This window comes from Pleurodeles waltl, chromosome 4_1 (genome assembly GCF_031143425.1).
Source record: "Pleurodeles waltl isolate 20211129_DDA chromosome 4_1, aPleWal1.hap1.20221129, whole genome shotgun sequence".
Lineage (NCBI taxonomy): Eukaryota > Metazoa > Chordata > Amphibia > Caudata > Salamandridae > Pleurodeles > Pleurodeles waltl.
The window spans coordinates 186,036,079-186,056,895 of NC_090442.1; the positions used below are offsets into that span (position 1 = coordinate 186,036,079).

Sequence of the window (20,817 nt, forward strand, 5' to 3'; positions counted from 1 at the left end):
AGCAGAACCAGGATTTCTTAAAGGAATTTGCTGGAGCCCAAGGAGACAGGAGCGAGGACGACATCGGACACTGTGCAGCAAGCAAGGTAAGTATTTTTTTATTTACACACACCACTCTCACCTTGCATGCATGCACCAACACCACATTTGCCTATCCCTGCCCCCATGCCAACTGCCACTGGTACTATATTGTTTGATTGTCAGGAAGAAAAAAATAGGAATTTATTTGTTAATGTAGTTTAAAAAATAGAGTTTCAGATAAAACAGCCTTCACCTTCTTTAAAAAAAAAAAAGTTCTGGCTCTAGAAATCAGAGCTGTGTTACCAAGGCAAACAAGTGACACTGATTGCAATTAGAATGTTCAACTTTTATGAATACACTATTGATTAAACAAGAGGCAGTGATTAAACACTAGACACATATGTAAAACCATAGGTTAGAGAAGCCACTCCCAGCACTGATTGCATTTACAACCTTGAATTAGAGTGTCAAATATGTCGCAAGCGAATCCTTATTAAGTAAACAATGGGCAAAAGTGAAGCTCTACAGAGCCTGCTATTACGGTGTAATTTTCCTGCAATATGGAAAATAGGGGACAGTTCCCTGAGAAATATGGATTTGCATACCATTGCATTTTGTACAGTAAAATCACTGAAATATGACAGAAAGGGTGTGCCATGGTTTTCGTGTGTTTTTCATGGTTTGCTATTGCTTGGATAGATTGTCCATCAAGTCCATCCATGTCATTTTGTGGAAGGGTCCATTGTCACACAAGTGGGTACTGCAGCAAAATACACTCGTGAAAACTGACACGGAATTAGACAAAATACTCGACTGGAAATATCGTTTTGAATGTTGTTTATGACCTTCAGCTACTCAAGTAGAGTTGAAAACCAATAACGTCATCAGGAAAGCCTCCCTGTCAGTTTTTGAAACGTGCATTCAAGGAAAGGGCTGCCTATCTGTCCTTGGGAAAAGGGCTTTGCATGTCACCCCAAAAAATATATGATGGTGGCATATTAAGAACAATGTTCCAGTCTCAAAGACTCTTCTCTTTGAAAGACATTTCAGAGAAATGCTCTTCTCTCTACCAGTCCTTCTCGGACTTCGATTTTGAACTGAGCCTTACCAGGAGGCCTAATCCTGTCCCTTGACATTGTAGGATGCTTCATTTAGCTTCATACCGCGTCACTAAATATTTAGTACTGGTGTGAATTATTATCGTTATGTAAGGTTCTAATCCTAAAGAGCCAACTCCCAATGAGGTCCAACGCTTCCGGGTCCACGCTTTATAAAACCGTATGAATAAATAAATAAAATACGTATAATTAATTCACTAGGGTGTGCTGGTTTTTGACACGGTAGGTAAAACGGAAGCAACTAAGTTGGAAGAGCCAATCAAAGGCTAGGGTCTTTCCAAGGCCGCACGAGGCATGTGCTCAGTTCTGTGAATCCGGTGTCAATTCTTACAAGTTAAAGCTAAAATGAAATCTTTAGTGCGCAGGGCCACGTGGGGATGTGTAATGCATTACTTAGTTCTAGACGGAACGGCTTGCAATGCTCAGTGACGGTCGGCGAGCGCAGCGTGCAGCAATGCCACCAGACCGGTGCGGCCAGTGCCTGCAGGGCTGGGCTCTGACGTGAGGGATGGTCACCCGACTGACAGTAGCTGGGCGTGACCACGGGCATGCCTCCATGCACGCTACAGCGAGGCGCTAATACCGGGCGAGAGGTGCCCCGGAATCACAACACTGGACTTTCGGGTCAAAGGTCATGGAAGGACCTCGGATCCATAGTTCCTCACCAGTTTCACGCAGATCCAAATCACAATTAAGACATATGCTTAATATAAAAGGGATAAAGTATTCCCTGCTGTACATGACAGGGATATTGCAAGTCAGCTAGGAGCTCCATAACCATATAGAGGAATGAGGCTGAAGTTAGATTTTCTTCATATGGTTATGGAATTCCGAAGTGACTTGCATTACCCTTATCTTGTCTGCGAGCAGACAGGCTTAACCCAGGAGACAAGTATGTTAAGTATATAAAAACACCAATACAGTAAATAAGACACATCAGACAATAAAAATCCCACACTAATTTATAAAAATAAGTCTGGAGCTTCGGAGCGTTCAGGCAGACGAATCTGAAACTCAGGCTGGGTCGCGGTTAAAGGTTGACTCTCGGCGTAGAGTCTGTCCACTTACGGAGCTTTTTCCACAAGTTACTCCAAACTTCTGGAACTTCTTCTTGAAATTCCCCTTGAGGGTCCAAAGTGTCCAAAACACAAATCCAATGGTCTAGAGGCTCTGAGATGGTTCTTGACAGTTTGGAACCACAATTCCCACAATGGACCTGGCCAAATTCTTAAACATCCACTGGACGCACTCCATGCTGGGGACTTCTTGAAGGAGATGGTGCATGGAAGCTCTATTCACCTGTTGCTTTCAGTAAGTCCACTCCTTAATATTTTTGGAATCAATGCAAAGGGCTGAGGGCTGTAGTTCACAATGTGCAGCAGGAGCAGTCCTTCAGAGATCAGTCCTTTGGGGTGCAGCCCAGGGTTCCAGCGGGGCAGTCCTTATCTGATCTGAGTTGCTAGGCAGCTCTCACAAATGTATTCAATTATCTGGGGTGACATGCGGGGGCCACCTATGTCAAATGAGGTACAGGGTATCACCCAAAAGCATGACCGCTTCCTCCAAAGTATGGCATAGCCTTCTCCTACAATGCATTGCACTTTAAAAATTCAAGTTGGGGGATCCCTCTCCAGGAGAGCAAAACCTGGCTAAACCAACCCACTAGTGTGGCTCATTTCCATTAACACCCACCCCCATCCAGACCTTTTGCAAATTCCATTCCTGGGCCTGCCATCTGGATGAGGGGTACAGGAAGAGGGGGTGGGCCTGGCTGGCATTCCTTGCTCTCCTGTTTCCATTGAAGCCTAGTTTGATTTACCTACCCCCCCCCCCTTTCTGGCCTGTGCTCTGCAGGTAGAGCTCCCCCACCAGATAACCTCTGCTCTATGCAGGCCACTTATCACCTCATCAAAGCAGCTGGCTAAGCTTTTTAAGGTTGACCAATTAGGAGAGGCAGCTAGAAGGCTGAATTGTGGCTCACAGAAAAGAAATACCTATACCTTCTCTTCTGTATTAGTTATGATAAATTCAACAGTGGCAGGTTGTTGGATTTATCATTATCAATCATTTGATTCCCTGAATTACATTTTTAGCTCCTTCCTAGCAATATGTATACTTAAATCAAATATTCCAATGCTAGCCTATGGAGCTAAGTATCTACAATGGTGAATTGCAAAATGGGCAGTTATTCTGTCACAGGGGCATATAAAACATATTTTACAATGTCCTTGCTTATAGTTACATGGCACCATACCTCTAGGGCACCTGGGGGGGAGGAGAGCCTTAGAGGTGTCCTATATGTAAAAATAAGGTAGACTACCACTTTGGAAGTACCTGTAATTCCAAAGTTGAATTTGCATATATTTTACTTTTAAAGACAGTCTGCAAGGCAGGGCTGCCTTTAGAAATGACAGCAGGCAACACAGCAGTGCACGCTCCAGTACAGGAAATCTACGGTGCTGCTAAACCTCTCTGACCTATTATATACTGGGGGCTTATAGGTAGTTTGAATCCCCCTGGCCTTATTATATATTAGGGACCTACTGGGGTCTGTCATTGCCAATTGTAATTATATCCCATAACCATGTAACTGTTTCATCAGAGCACTGGCCCTGGGCCTGGTTAGCAGAGGCCAGGGCACAGTAAGATTCGGCTACCACCAGTATTAGTCAGAAAAGATAGGGGTGAACAGGGATAAAAGGATAACTTTCTCACAGTCGGAGCCCGGGACATCAGAGTAAAGGGCCTTAACCCAAAGGTTGGGCCCAGTAACCCCTGCTTGCCCATGGCCCTGTGAAAGGGGGTCTAGCAACCATGATTCAGACTGGCTGGCTTCTTTCCTTCCACTGTTCACTTTTATGCAACTAACTTTTTTTGCATAAGCACTTCATAAGAATGCATATTTTTTCCACTCTATCCTTTGTGTACTTCATCTCTCCTCAGATAAATACTTCCCCCCCCACGCTCCATGTTGCTGCCCACCTCCTGTTGCAAACTTGCTCGTCTGAATCTCCCTCAAGCTCCCTGCCTCCCTACTCTTTTGCTTTCACCGTGTACGCTTCTCTCCCACCCAGCGTTAAACTCCCTTGTGAGCTGCTTTCATCCTCCCCTGCCCACCTCAACTGCCTCCCAAAATCAATGTGTTTTTTTCCCCTTCTTGTTTTTTGGAGGGGGAAGGAGCAGGCAGCAAATTGCCGCAGGTAACTCCCCCTGAAAAAAGATGGTGCTTGTGTGCTTTTTTTCCCCCATTGTTTTTTTCATTTACCGAACCATCCTGGATCTGTAAATACAAAATGGCACCCTGCATCACTTTGTAAGTGCACATGCATAACACATGCATGTGCCCACCTACAATATGACGCAGCCATTTCAGCTGTAATAGTGTGCCTTATTTTTGCTTTTTCGGGCCATACTCTACAGCATCGCCAAAAGGCACTGTCAAAGGCAAAAGGTTCAAAAGACGAGAACTATTGGCTTTGCCAAATCTTGTTATTTTCTGATTGGGTTGTCTTCATGTCCGAAAACATGTTAAGTTAATTTATAAAGTATTGCGTGTACTTTACATGCACATTCAGTGCTTAATTTGACCCAGCGGGGGGTCACCGGCATTTATTTTTTGGGGACAGCACTTATTTTTCGCATCAGGTATTGACAGCGAGCAAAAGACGGAAAAACTCACAAACAGGAAAAAGGAAGAAGAGAAAGGCAGAAAACGGACACAATGCGTGAAAGCAGAGACCTGCAACAGTGAGATAATTGTGACGGAAGTGTCTGTCAGTGGATTAAAGAGACTTGAGATGAATTCAAGAATATCATTCCTGGTATTCTGTGCACTGGCTTTGAATTGCACCAGCCACGGGGTTCTGAGCAAAGCTTCGGGCACCCGCACTCGTTAATTTACAAATTAAGCACCGTGTATATTGTACGCATTTCCCTGTACTGACAGAAAAAAACAATCCTCAAATAAAAACGCTACGTATGTGTGTGGTATTTGTACAGCTAACTTGAGACACGGGCAGCAGAGGGTCAAAGGTCAGGGTACAGTCAACAAGTGATTTGAAGAGCTGAACGGTTTGCTGACTATGTCGAAAATGTCATTAAACAAATTAACATTTGGCACGTTAATGACTTTTGAACCTAATTTCCAATACCAAAACGTGCCATTGTATGGTGGAATTAAACTCAAAAAGATACATACGAGAACTTCACACTGATTTGCAATACAATTTATTTTGGTAAAAACAAAAGTGAGAACGCAACGTACCAGGGGTACAACTAAAGGCTGGAGGGATAGGGTTCAGTGCCCAAATTACAAACCGTGGATCCTGAATCCTCCCATAAGCAAACTGTGTGATCCTTGACAAATACTGTTACCTTTCTCTTTGTGTCATAATCCTTATACTAACGCTATTCCACACCTAATAATCTTCATACATGTAACTGCGCTCACCACAAACTGATTTGCTTCCTGGCAACGTACACCAAAAACACCCCTCGGTGTATTGTTTCACGTCATATGAAAATGTTTTGTTATTTTTTTTGGCAGACATTCGTGCGTCATAAATGAGCACATACAAGTGATTATATCGCTACATGTACGCAAGAATGGATCATATACTAGGCGGGGGCGTAGAGCACTGGACGGGTGTGAAAAAAAACCGTGGCAGGTGTTTGATTAGTACTTTGCCCATCATGTGGCGGAATATCTGTGCACCTGACACGTCTCGAGTCCTGAGGCGAATAGGACAAGCGCACGGAGTCGCCTGCAGCCCGTGGCTGTGGTGGCATCTGGTTCCTGGTGCCACGCCGCATCGGTGGTAACCCTGGAGATGGCCGAGGACCGCGGCGCCTGTGTCTGCCAGGGATCAGGGGAGAGAGCTGTTTGTATTCTTCCACAGGAATGGCCTCTTCACCAGTACCCACGGGGCCCCAGTGCCCGGGCAAAGTTTTCTAATATTCTCTGTCGGTGTCTCTCTTCAGACACTTACCGTCGCCCCTGGGTGCTTCTCAGGAGTATCTGCCCTTTCTCCGTGCGCAGCGCCCCATTTACCTTCCCTACACCCCGACAACTCGCTGCTGCGCCAATGGACCCACATGGGGACCCCCTCCCTCTTACCTCAGACTGCTTCGGAGGCACCGGACCTTGCACTCAACTTTCAGCTGAGAGTAAACTCTGCACCGGCTGTGGCCGAGCCCCGCCCGGGGAGTCAGTCACTCAACCAACAAGAGCCCCGCCCCCGGGACCGTGGCCCCCTCCCTGTGGTCGTGAGTCCCTCCCCCGGGCCAGAGCCGCGCCTAGCTCCGGTTAGCCAGCTCTGGAGCGGCTGTGCTGGCGGCTCACGTGAGAGGGGCCCCGGCCCAGGGCGCCAGTACCCTGAGGGGCGCGCCAAGCTGTGTGCACTAAGGTTATGCCCAGAGCAGCACCCTTGTCATCTTGCACCAACCTTGTCCCTGCCTGATCATTTCGATCTGATTTGCAGTTTAACGTGGTTTGAATCTTTTATTACCATACAGTTAGCAAGTTTTTAACATTCCATTAGCTCCCTTCCTTCACCCTCTGACCCCTAGTGACGCACATTACAATACAATACATCCCCCATCTTCCGCGTGAGGCGCTATGGCATCGGTGATTTAAGGGAGCTGGAGGAGGTCCGTGGACGTCTGTGTTCAGGGGCAGTCGCTGATTATCGGGGTACTGACCACTGAACACAAAAGGGACCCCCTGCTGCGTCATTTAATTAACTACCATCAGCGAAGGCGCCAGATTTCTCTCCGCCCAGGCCTATGGCGCTACCTTGGCAAAGGCCCGCTCTGCCGTGAGCATCAGGCACTGAGCTGGGTCCTTCTCCCCGCTGCCATCTGCGCTGGAGGCCAAGCGTCCCCCAGGCCTTGCCAAGAAGCCCTGGCAGTGCTCAGGAAATCCGCCCGAAGAGCACGGAGCTGTGCAGTACAGCAGGAGGCCGGCCCTGCAAATCTGGGGGCCTCACACACCGCCCCCTGAAGTCTGGGGCCCACCCTTCTCAGGATGGGCGTCACCAAGACTTTACGCCGCATCGCTATCATGTCGGAGCTTCCTCTGCCCGGTCCGCACCCCTTTGGAGCCGGTTCTTCCTCATTCCCATGCAGCCCTCCGTTTCCTGCCCTCCTAGGCTTATCAGACGAGGACTAGCGCGGGAACCAAAAGTTGCCCTGAGGAATCCAAGTAAATATAAACATAGCTGCCAAGTTTCCCAGGTACATGCCTGACTATTTAACCCAGGCCAAGAAGTAGAATTCTGGGACTTGTAGTCCAGGTTTTGTAGTGGGTTAAATAAGACTAGAAGTCCCAGAATTCTAAGGACAAAAAATGGAACAGACCGAACGAGTTACGCATGACCTTGGGACACTAGCAAGGTATGAATGAAGCAGGAAAAGCAACCCTAGCCATCCTTGTATTTTTTGGGGGTGTCCTCATATGAGCAAATTTTGAAACAACCACTAAAATACCAGATGCTTGCTATAGGAAGCTGGCCTGGTGTGTGGTGGGTACCTAAGGCACTTACACCAGATGTCCCCTCTTAGTGAAGTGTAGGCAGTGCCTAGAAGCCAGGCTCTCTAGAGATAGCTGTGGATGAGCAGCAAAGGCTTATCCAGGAGACATGCAAGGCTCATGCAATACCACAGTAGTCACACAGCACTTGCACAATAAAAGAAAACACTTGGTTGTACATAAATAAAGGTACTTTATTTTTGGAACACAATACCACAAAATACTATAAGGGAGACCCTCCAATACAAGGTAAGTAATGCAATGACTGAATATATACACTAGCAATCAGAAATGGGCATAGAAAAGGTTAGAAAACAGTGCAAATACCAGTAACCAATAGTAGCCCGGGCTGGGGGAGGGGGACGGGGGTGTTGACAACCCATATACTAATAAAATGGAGTGCAAACACAGGGCCCCTACTTAGGTAAGTGGAATGTGTAGAGAGGAGCTGTGGGTACTAGAAAACCACAGAGGTAAGTAACACAACACGCCCCAGCGACCAGGAAAGCAGGAGTAAATCACTGGAATTTCCCAAACCTCCCAAAAGGAGGAAAAGAAGACACCCAGAGAAGACTGCAAGAAAACCAGCTGTGGATTCCTGATGGAAGAAGACCTTTTGAGAGAGGGGACCAAGTCCCAGAGTCACAGTGGAGTCCAGGAGGAGTAGAAGCTAATACCCACCTAGCTGTACGTGCAACAGCACTGCAGCCCTGGAGCCGGAGAAGAGTTCTTTATGGACGCAGAAAATGCCCCAGCCTGGAGTGAAGATTGCAAACAGGTGTCGGTGCAGGAATTCTACCTACAAGCCTTGGCAGAGGCAAACTCACGGTTGGTAAAAAAGTGGTGCTGTTGGGGACCAGCAAGGCCCAGGAGGACTCAGCCCAGGAGGGGGAGTCACAGGGGACCCTCAGCGTGGCAGAGATTCCACAGGAGCAGAGGCAGCACCCACAGGACGGGGACACAAGAGTTGCAGAAAAAGCCCACACAGCACTACAAAGAGGATCTCACGGTGCCAAAGAACCACACAGGAGGCTGTGCTTTGCAGGAAGGAGTGCTGGGGACTGGAGCTGCACGCCGCCTGAAGATCTCTTAGAGGAGATGGCAACAAGCTTTGACAGCTGCAACGGACGCAGTGCACCGGGGTACTGTCCTGTGCGGGAAGGCACAGGCTTACCTCCACCAAAGTTGGACAGTTGGCAGAGAGGAACAAGAGGACTACTACAGACCATCACCTGTGATGCAGGATCCATATGGCTCAAGATGAGGGGAGATCCAAGCAGCGGTCGTCGCTTGCAGTAGGTGCCTGCAGGTGTAGGGGAATGACTCCTTTACTCCAAGGGAGATTCCTTCTTCTTGTGCAGGCTGAAGAGTTGCTCTCTTCTGGGGATGCACAGCCGGGGAAATATTACAAAGCTGGCAGGAGTCGTGGAAACAATGTTGCAGAAAAGTCTGCTTCATTGATTGCATCGTTGTCGGTTCCCTGAGAGTCCAGTCACAGTTCCAGTGGCCAGAAGTCGAAGTGGAGGTTGCAGGTGAATCCTGCTGGAGTCTTGCAAGCCGAATCTGAGGACCCACCCAAGAGAGAGACCCTAAATAGCCCCGAAAGGGGGATTGGTCACCTAGCCAGGTAAGCACCTACCAGGAGGGGGCTCTGACGTCACCTGCCTGGCCTGGCCACTCAGATGCTCCCAGAGTCTCCTGCCAATCTTGGAAACAAGATGGAAGAACCCAGTGACCCTCTGGAGGAGCTCTGAGCACCACCCCTGGCGTGGTGATGGACAGGAGAGTAGTCACTCCCATTTCCATTGTCCAGTTTTGCACCACAGCCTGGCCCCAAACAAAGGACAAGCAGGCTAAGCTTGCCCAGATAAGTCTTCATTGTCTAAGTGGAAATATCTGGAGAGTCCATCTGCATTGGAGTGGGTACTCAAAGGTCTATGTTCCACTGTATAGTCCATTCCCTGTAGGGATGTGGACCACCTTAACAATTTGGGGGTTTCACCCTTCATCTGTTTGAGCCATAGAAGGGGCTTGTGGTCTGTTTGAACAATGAAGAGAGTGCCAAATAGGTATGGCCTCAGCTTCTTCAAGGCCCAGACCACAGCAAAGGCCTCCCTCTCTATAGCTGACCAACACCTTTCTCTGGGGGTCAGCCTTCTGCTTATAAAAGCAACTGGTTGATCCAGGCTCTGAGTGCTGAGCTGCGAAAGAACTACCTCAACCCCTACCTCAGAAGCATCAGTCTGGATTATGGATTTCTTGGAGTAGTCAGGCGCTTGAGAGTCTTATACCAAACCATTGGTTTGGGGGTGGTAGGATGTGGCGAACTTATAAGTTACCCCACATTCCTTCCACATGGCTTTAAGGTATGGAGACATAAAGTTTGTACCTCTGTCTGATACCACCTCTTTTGGGAAGCCCACCCTGGCGAAGATTCCCAGGAGGGCTTTTGCCACTCCAGGAGCTGTAGTGGTCCTGAGAGGTATAGCCTCTGGATACCTGGTGGCATGGTCCACCACCACCAGTATAAATCTGTTTCCAGAGACAGTAGGCAGATCTGGGGGGTCAACAATATCCACCCCAACCCTCTCAAAGGGAACCCCAACCAATGGTAGTGAAATTAAGGGGGCTTTTGGGGTACCACCTGTTTTGCCACTGGCTTGACAGGCGACACAGGAGTGACAAAACTCCTTTGTATCTTCAGATATATGGGGCCAGTGAAGGTGTGGGACAAGTCTGTCCCAAGTCTTGCTTTGCCCAGGTGACCTGCCAGGGGTATGTCATGGGCCAGGGCCAACAAAAATTCTCTATACTGCAGAGGTACTACTAACTTCTTGGTGGCACAAAGTTTGGGTTCCCTTGGCTCTGAGTATAAGATGTTGTCTTCCCAATACACCTTGTGGGCACCACTGACATTCCCTGCTTCCTGAAAGACATAGGACAGGTTTTCTGTGCCATACTGAATCCCTCCGTGGCAGGCCCTGTTGCACCTAAGAGTTCAGCTATGTCAGCTTTCAACTCTTAAGGTGTAGGTTCTACCAAGGAAGTGGATTCCTCCTCCTCAAATGGGGAACCCTCACTGGAGGGTGGGGTAGATGGCAACTTTTTGCCCTTTCTACCCTTGGCTTTGGGAGCCTCGTGGGCCATTGTTCCAGGCTCCAAAATTCCTTTCTCTTTCTGCTTGTTGGTCGGTGCCCTGGTTAAAGCACAAATATGCCCTGGGATGCCCAGCATTGCTGCATGGGACTCCAACTCCACTTCAGCCCAAGCTGAAGTCTCCAAGTCATTCCCCAAAAGACACTCTACAGGTAGGTCTGTGGACACTACAACTTTCTTTGGCCCTGTAACCCCCCCCCCCAGCTGAAATCAACAACTGCCATGGGGTGGCACACAGTGTTGTTGTGGGTGTCAGTCGCCTGGTACTGATGACCAAGTAGGTGTTGCTCAGGAGACACCAGTTTCAGTCACCATAGTGACACTGGCACCTGTGTCCCTGTAGGCCTCTGCCTGAACACCATTTATTAAGGGCAGCTGCCTGTACTTACCCATGTTAAGGGGACAGTCAGCAAGGGTGGCAAGATCAATGGCCCCATCTGCGACTAAAACAGCCTTAGTAGTCTCCCTAACTAAGCCAGCCCCCACCACACTTCCCAAGGTGATCCCAGCTACACCCTTGGATTGGCTATTGTTACCTGACCCACCACTACTACTTTTACTAGGGGCACTAGTGGTAGAGGTGGGGGTTGTAGTGGTGGGTGGCTTGGTGCTTTTCTTAGGGCAGGAGCTGTCTCCTGGCCAATGACCCTTCTTTTTTACAGACTTAGCACCAAGGCGTCTTGTTATGGGAAGAGGAAGAGGTTTTGGACCCACTCCCAGAGGAATTTTGTGGGCCTGATGAAGACTCTTTTGGTTTGTTTTTGTCCCCACACTTGTCCTGAGACTTACCTGCTTCATTTTTCTTGCCTTTGTCACCCCCTGTGTGAGCTTTTCTGCTCACCCTTTTTCTGACCCATTAGTCTGCCTTCTTTCCCAATTCTTGGTTAGAGGCCAGATCTGAGTCTACCAAGTACTGGTGCAACAAATCAGACATACAATAATTACGTATATGCTCTATCAGAATCAGATTGTACAAGCCCTCATAATCAGTGATCTTGCTACCATGTAACCAGCCTTCCAAAGCCTTCACAGAGCGGTCCACAAAATCAACTCAGTCTTGTGAGGACTATTTTCTGGTCTCCCTGAATTTGATTCTGTACTGTTCAGTGGTAAGACCAAACCATCCAAAAGAGTAGACTTTAACAAAGTGTAATTATCAGCATCCTCCTCTCTGACAGTAAGGAGTCTATCCCTACCCTTGTCAGAGAAGGAGAGCCAAAGGATGCAGCCCACTGTCTGTGGGGGAACATCTGAACTTTGCAGGCCCTTTCCAGAGCAGAGGACCACTTATGGATGCCACCCCACAACGGTAAACATCCTTTTTTATGACTTTTTTATTACGAAAGTCGTGGTTAACGAAAGCGTAACAACGCTTTTTTTAACCACGACTTCGTATTTTTGTGCCTTAACTCCGTATGTTCTGAACAACGAACATGCGTGGTTAAGGTACAAAGAAGGGAGTTGGCGAAGGTAAGTGGTGAGTTTAGGTTTTGGGGTGGGGTTGGGGGGGTGGGGCGTTTTTGGTTTTGGGGAGGGGGTGGGGGGTTAGGGGGTTTTAGGTTTTGGGGTGGGGTTGGGGGGGTGGGGCGTTTTTGGTTTTGGGGAGGGGGTGGGGGGTCAGGGGGTTTTAGGTTTTGGGGTGGGGTTGGGGGGGTGGGGCGTTTTTGGTTTTTGGGAGTGGGTGGGGGGTCAGGGGGTTTTAGGTTTTTGGGTGGGGTTGGGGGGGTGGGGTGAGGGATGTAGGGTGAATGGTGCCTATTGCTAATGATTTTATCAGGAATGCCTTTACAACGAAATATCGTTGTTAAGGCATTCGTGGTAAAATCATTAGTAGTAAGGACGAGGTCGGTGTTCCAACCTCTTTGTTAAGGTTAGTAGTTGTTTTTAATTCGGTGTTCCATCATATAATCCCCCCCAACTTGTAGGGGGGAACAACCTTGCTAAGGTTCCTGGAATCAAAAGAGTCCACAGTGACCCTAGGTTCCCTGAAACCAAAGCTGCTACCACCATGGGGTACTAACCCCAATCCCTGCCTCGGTCTCTCTACTTCCAAGTCCTACCTATCTAGGGCTAGCTGTTGCAGCCTCAGCTTGGCCTCCTCCAGCCTCAGTTTCCTGAGCTCCCTGTCTAGGGAATCTTTTGCTGGAGTTGAGCAGCATGTCCCCTCAGATACTGAGGAGACATGAGAGTGGGCAGATTAGGATCTGTCCCTAGTCTTACTAACCCTCCGGACTAGCCCTCTGGGTACAAGGGAGGGGGGTGCTACTGATATGCCACATTTGGCACTATCTGTAGTGCTCCCAGCTACACTAGGGGGTTTATTAGGGACCCTGTGATCCTCTGAGGGACCCTCCTGACCTTCCTCAATGTCTAAGTCTTCCCTTTCTAACACTTGGGGGTTAGAGTCTACATCCTCCTCCCTCTGCTCTTGTCTACCAGCTTCATCCTGGTCATCATTGAGGAGCAGGCCTAGGAGCAGACTTTTGTTAGGGTTCCTCCCTGACTTCTGTTTCCTACTCTTACACACTTCCCTCAGTTCCTGAAAGGCAAGGTCCTCATAGTGTGAACCCATGGTCTGAGATATGCTAGGACCTGAAAACATGTTAGAGTTGTGTGGGTGTGCCTAACCTGCCTAACTTCTAGTCTCTCTTAGAGATGTTTGGAGAAAGGACTATGCCTAGACCCCTGTCTTACCCAAACCCTAGAGACTATGGGCCAGATGTAGCAAAGGGTTTTAGCCATTCTGTGTCTATTGGAAAATTCGTTGGTACATATGGCCCTATGTCCTGACACTAGGTATATTTGTAGATCCCTAGCTAGTAAGTGGGCTTTCCTGTAGAAAGTACCAAGTGACAGAGTGGTAAGGCAATTGCCAGTGCTTATCTCTCCGCTGCACCACCAATGTAGGAAGCTGGCCTGGTGTGTGGTGGGTAACTAAGGTACTTATACTTTATACCAGGTCCAGGTATCCCCTCTTAGTGAAGCGTAGGCAGTGTCTAGAAGCCAGGCTCTCCAAAGGTAGCTGTGGATGAGCAGCCAAGGCTTATCTAGGAGACATGCAATACCACTGTAGTCACACAATATTTACACACATAAAAGAAAAAACTCTGTTGTACAAAAATAAAGGTACTTTATTTTTGGAACACACTACCACAAAATACTAGAAGGAGGTCCCTCCAATAAGAGTTAAGTAATACACTGAATATATACACTAGCAATCAGAAATAGACATAAAAGGGTTAGAAAACAGTGCAAATAGCAATAACAAATAGTAACCCTAAGGGAGCACAACCATATACTGAAAAAATGTAATGCGAACACAGGGTCCCCACCTAGGTAAGTGGAATGTGTAGAGGGGAACTGGGGGTACTAGAAAAGCACAGAGGTAAGTAACACAACACCCACCCCCGCAATCAGGGAAGCAGGAGAAAATCACTGGAATTTCCTCAAACCACCCAAACAGAGGAAAAGAAGAAAAAGAAGACACCCAGAGAAGACTGCAAGAAAACCAGCGGTGGATTCCTGAAGGAAGAAGACCTGTGGAGAGAGAAGACCAAGTCCAAGAGTCACAGTGGAGTCCAGGAGTAGTAGGAGCTACTACCCACCCAGCTGTACTTGCAGGAGTTGGTCGACGGTGATGAAGAACAGGTCAGCACTGCAGCCCTGGTGCCGGAGAAGAGTTCCTAATGGATGCAGAAGATGTCCCATGCTGGACTGAAGATTGCGGATGGGTGTCGGTGCAGGAATTCCACCAACAAGCCTTGGAAAGGCAAACTCGCGGTGGGTGAAAAAGTGGTGCTGCTGGGGACCAGCAAGACCCAGGATGACTCATCCCAGGAGGGGGAGTCACAGGGGACCCTCAGCATCACAGAGAGTCCACAGGAGCAGAGGCAGCACCCAGAGGAGTCCCACAGGACGGGGACACAGGAGTCCCAGAAGAAGCACATGCAGCACTACAAAAGAGGATCCCACGCCGCTGAAGAACCACGCAGGAGGCTGTGCTTTGCAGAATGGAGTGCTGGGAGCTAGAGCTGCACGTTGCTGAAGATCCCTTGGAGGAGATGCCAACAAGCCTTGGCAGCTGCAAAGGATGCGGTGCTCGGGGATACTGTCCTGCGTTAGAAGGCAAAGGCTTACCTCCACCAAAGTTGGACAGCTGGCAGAGAGGACCAAGAGGACTACTCCGGATCACCACCCATGATGCAGGATCCACGCAGCTCAAGATGAGGGGAGATTCATGCAGCCTGTCGTCGCTTGCTGTAGGTGCCTGCGGTTGTAGGGGAATGACTCCTTTTACTCCACAGGAGATTCCGTCTTCTTCTTGTGCAGGCTTAAGAGTTGCTGTCTTCTGAGGATGCACAGCCGGGGAAATGTTGCAAAGATGGCAGGAGTTGTGGAAACAATGTTGCAGAAGAGTCTTCTTCGTTGACTGCAGCATTGTCGGTTCCTGGAGGGTCCAGTCGCAGTTCCAGTGGCCAGAAGTCAAAGTGGAGTTTGCAGAGGAATCCTGCTGCAGTCTTGCAAGCCAAATCTGGGAAACCACCCAAGAGAGAGACCCTAAACAGCCCTGAAAGGGGGATTGGTCACCTAACCAGTTAAGCACCTATCAGGAAGGGGCTCTGACGTCACATGCCTGGCCTGGCCACTCAGATGCTTCCAGGGTTACCTGCCAACCTTGGAAACAAGATGGAAGAACCCAGTGACCCTCTGGAGTAGCTCTTAGCACCACCCCTGGGGTGGTGATGGGGAGGGGAGTTGTCACTCCCCTTTCCATTGTCCAGTTTCGTGCCAGAGCAGGGACTGGGGGTCCCTGAACCGGTGTGGACTGGTTATGCACAGAGCGCACCAAATGTGTCTTTCAAAGCATTGGCTACCCCTCCCAAGCCAGTCACATCTATTTCTGAAGGGAAAGGGTGTTACCGCCCTCTCCCAAAGGAAATCCTTTGTTCTGTCTTCCTGGGCTTGATCAGAACAAGAAGCAGGAGGAGGGCAGAAACCTGTCTTAGGGGTGGCAGCAGTTTGGGATGCCTGGAAAACCCTGTAAGACTGGTGGTAGCAATGCTCAGGGTCCTCTAAGGAGCCCTCAGAGTGCATGGAATCATACTTCCAATACTTGCCACAGTATTGGGGTATGATTCTGACATGTTTGATACCAAACATGCCCAGGTTCGTGGTTACCAGTATGTAGCTGGACATAGGTAGTGACCTATGTCCAGTACACGCATAAAATGACGTCCCCGTACTCACAAAGTCCAGGAAAATGGATCTGGAGTTAGTGGGGGCACCTCTGCTAGTGCAGGGGTGCCCTCACACACAGGTACCTGCACTCTGCCCTCTGGGCTGAGAGGGCCTACCATAGGGGTAACTTACAGTGACCTAGTGCAGTGACCTGTAGTGAACACAGGTGCATGCACCTGTTTCATGCAGACTGCAATGGCAGGGCTGCAGAACCCTTTGCATGGGCTCCCTATGGGTGGCAGAATAACTGCTGCAGCCCATAGGAATCCCCTGGTACCCCTATGCCCTGGGTACCTAGGTACCATATACTAGGGACTTACACCGGGGGATCAGTATGCCAATTGTGGGGAGAAAAAGGTAAACACACTAACAACAGGCAGAAAATGGGGGTAACCATGCCTAGAAAGAGGGTACTTTGCTACACTTACAATTTTAAATAATGGACTTGTTTTCACCAAGACTACTAACACACTGCATAGGTTCTGCAGATCTGCCTAATACCTAAGCGAAGATACAGTCAACAAGTGAAAGCTGGGTTCTGAGCATTGAAACGACCTGGTTATTTCGTGATACTCTTCATTATTCAGAGTCCAGGTCTTCCTCATCACAGTCCTTAATAGTGAGCGTTTGCTCTTTGGTCATATAAGTTCTAAAGCAAACAAAAACTCCAAACGCTACCCACTCTGGATGGTTTCCTGTTCCTTTCTCCCACCAATCAACAGAAAAAGGAAACCTTCTTGTTCCCGCTTCCTGTTATTCCTAAGCTTATCCTCCAAGATGAAGGCAAGGACAACCTCAAAACGTTCAGGGTCAGTGGGCGGGCAAACTCGGACTGTGAAGCAGGAGACCTGGACTTGGAGTAATGAAAATTACCAGTGACTAACAAGGCCGTTACCTCCTAGTTTGTCTTTCTCAGCGCAGTCTTTAATATTGAGGTGATACTAAAGCTAAACGGCTTTAGTCAACAAACTTAAATAAAAAAATAAATGACATACATGGTTATTTCATATAAAGTTTACTAACTACATTACTATTCCAACACTACAGTGCCAAATGATAAGGAAGGACTGCCTCCCTGTGCAGTCTATAGTGCTTCATGAACTTATGACGGTTAGTCCGTGTGGCACCATTGCATATGCCACTCATCGAGGCACCCTTAAACATGGTCCAAGAAGCTGTTACACCTCTAGTTGATCTACCCTAAATTTAATTGGACAGGGACTTTCCCCGACTCTCGTAGGACAATACGATGGCTTGCTTCAACCATGGATTCAAAATTGCCATGAGGGTCTCAGTCCCCTACCAAAGGCACAAAATAAAACAAATAATATTCCACTTTCCTGAAGGTGTCAGTTCTTTCCAAATACTGTTTCCAGTGACCTTTTCGCACCTAAGATGTGTAACTTCGTTTCCTCAGGAGAGGCGGTTAAAGAAACATAAACTTATAGCACCAAGTCAGCTGAACAAAGGAAAACTGATAGGAGCTTTGGCGTAGTCTCTAAGTCTGGGCCTGAAAACCACATTGTACGTAAACATCCTCATGAAAGGCTGAAATCTTAAAAGAGTCCCAATTCTCCTTGCTGAAGAAACTGCAACCAGAAATAACACATTGTAAGACACATACTTGATATCTACTGACTTCAGTGGCTCAAATGAAGCTCCTTGTAGTACTTGTGAGACTTTTGGCAGGGCAGACACTGAATCACCAGTCTTTTAAGAATAACTTCCCCACAATCTAGTCACCAAAAGGGTTAAGACTTCAATATATAGACTCCTAAAAGACTAAACAGCCACCCACTGAGCCTCCTGTGTGGATACTGCTAGCCTCAAGTGAAATCCATCTTTCAAGAGATTCGAAACTGAGACCAGAACAGAAGAAATTGGTCTTAAATCTCGAGCCCAACACCTTTTTTCAAAATTCTGCCAAAACCTTGAATATAATCTAAGGGTTGACAAACGCCTCGATTGTTGGATGAGATCAGCCACCTCCAGTGAACAACCTAAACCTGTAAGAATTTCGCCTTCAAGTGCCACCTCCCTAGCTGGAGCTAAATCAAAATCTGCCTGAGACAGGGGTTAGCCGCTCAGAGGATACGGACACAATGGTATCTTCCATGGATCTTGAACTGCCAACTGGAGGAGCAGGGGAAACAATGATTATTACTTCCAAAGTGGGGCCACCTGCGTGATGTCTGCCTGATCCTCCTGAATTTTCCTCAGTACCTTTAAAAGCAGGCAGAAAGGCATAAACGCGAGTTCTGGGCCCTGGGAATGATTGCTGTCAGAAACCATTCAGAGGGCCATGGGACAAGAGAAGCTACTGGGCCCAACCACGGGGTTGAGGCCTTTTACTCCTTATGTCCTGGGCCCGACCTTCTATGGATCCTAAGCAACTGGGCCAAGTACCCCTTCAGCACTTGACTCTCAGTGGTAGCGCGGGTCGAACAGTTAAAGGCTTCTCGGGTGGGAGGTAGACACAGAGAGCTGATCACAGGCTTACAACTCAAAGTACATTCAATAGCTGCATAGATGTTCAGTCAAATACTATCTTTTATTACAAAAATAGTATTTATATATGACCATAGAGTGAAATACATCATGCCGAAAGCCCCCTGAGGTCACTTCTCTAGTTTGTATTGAACAGTCCTCTAAGTACATCTTCCCTCTCAATGTTCTTATAGTCCATTCTCTAAAGGTGACATTTATGTTGGGCCCACTATCAGTCCAAGTCTCAGGAGTCCTACTCCAACTTTTTTGGAAGAGTCAAAAGCGTTCCAGTACTGAAGCAGTATCTGACAGACAAGTTTCCCCAGGGCTTTCTGGCCCTTTGTTCAGTATTACCCACACAGCACGGACTGTCCAACTGGAGTTTCTGAGATCTTCTCTCTCGCGGGCGAGGCGGCTTCAGTGGCTGCCTCTGGTAAGTATCATACATGCTCTTCTGCTGAGGCCACAGATGGCTCTCCTCTGTGCTCCTCTGATAAAACTGTAACTTTCTTTTGGTCTTCCCCACAGGTGGGAGAGTGGAGGATTTTGGCGATTTCTGATTCAAGTCCTCAGTCAGGGATGGAGTCCGCACGAGTCACCATGGCAACTTATTCTCAAGATGGTGGCATCAACCTGGATACAATCCTTGTCTTTTCCTGGTGACCCCCTCTGGCATTTGCGGTCACCACACTGGCTCCTCACTGAGGCGACGTTTCAGTCAGCTCAGCAGCAGGTTCCTCTTCACTACCGCTCCCTCTGGCAAACAGGGTTGCCGACTTACACACCACACATGGGCGACAGCCCGATTGGCACAGCAAACTTCCAGGCGGTCCTCTCTGGCATATGGAGTCGCCGATTTACATACTGCAGACAGGAGATGGCTCGATCAATTTTACAAACTTCACGGCTGCCCCCTTGCTGACTTGAGCCTGCCGATTCGAGCCTGCACACAGGCAACAGCTGACTTGAAACTACACACGGGCAATGGTCTGACCAGTGCATCAGATGTCTCCTCATACCTTGCTGTAGGGATCCACTCGCTATGAATCCCCACTCCCTCCAACACGCTCGTCATCCTCACAAGTCTCACTGGTATTGGCAAAAAGGCAAGCACTCATGCTCCAGGGGCAGGTGGCTTTGGATGTTCCTGGGTGATGTTCCCCCAAACAGCTGGGAACCTGGCAGGCCTTAACCTCCAGCCCTGGTTACAGGCAGTAGTCTTGCAGAGCTTTCCCTCTTCATACAGCCCATTTGGCTGCTTGACAGCTGACAACTTTGTGGGCCCGAGCTCCACTTCTTATAGTCCATTTCCAGACACCAGTTGTTATCTGGGGTCGGAGTCTTCGAAGAATGTGTTTGAGGTCTGCTACCCTTTTAAGTGCCCTCTCCCCTGGCCCTGCTCTTCTTCCAGAAAACAGTCTGTCACAGCAGGAGTGAGTACAAATCTGATAGCCCTACAACAGGCCATGGGAGTGACTTGACACCATACTTCAGTGTCAGCCACACTAATATGTGTATCAAAAGGTTATCCCAGGATCCCAGCCCTACTCGGTATGATTCTCATATCATCTCCATCTCCTTCTCTCCTTCCTGAGATGTGCCCAAGCCCCTTTCCAGTCACCTCTCTCTGAATTAAACACCACCGTTTGAATTGTGCTGGAGAGCCTGGCTCTCCTTCCTCCAGTGCGTGTCCCACCCAACCCACACGAATGCAGCAATCCACAAATCTGTCTGGGGGAATTCCTCTACCTTCTCATTCTCGTCCAGTCAGCCCTAGGTTTCCCAAAACGGAACTCAGAATCTTCCATGTATTGTACCATTCACAGGTGCACACACACCCAGCACATACATACAACACACACACACTGCACAGTGCTACTTGATGTAGGCGAAGGGCGAGTTAAGCACACAGCAGTGGAACTTATTGCAAGTGAGCCTGTAGGTTTCACTGTAGTGAAACAGGTAAAAAGGGCCTGATCACTTCCACTGATCACTGCTCGTTATGCTGCACCACCGCAGTTGTGCTACTTAACTCCTGGCAAAGGCAGTACTCCTCCACCACTAAGAGGGTAGCGCTTCGGGTGCCTCTCCTGGTCCAACAAGACTGCAATCTGTGAGACAGCCCAGTGTCATGGTGCACACACATATTCCATGTTTGCCAAGGATAACAAAAATCTGTCAGGTTTCCACAGAAGATGGCCTTCTACATGCATCCTTGGAACAATAGAAATATCTGTGCACCCAGGTCTGGACTGTCCTTGTCTGCCA

The 20,817-nt window shown here is 48.4% G+C and overlaps 1 protein-coding gene across 1 annotated transcript in view; it reads right to left on the reverse strand.

Moving 5' to 3' along the window:
• Positions 1-6,379, reverse strand: part of MANSC1 (MANSC domain containing 1) — a 53,842-nt gene extending 47,463 nt beyond the window's left edge. Inside the window, exon 1 of the mRNA XM_069228019.1 lies at positions 6,256-6,379. The gene's annotated coding sequence lies outside the window, so the exon portion shown is untranslated. The remainder of the gene's footprint in view (positions 1-6,255) is intronic.
• Between the last annotated feature and the right edge of the window lie 14,438 nt (positions 6,380-20,817).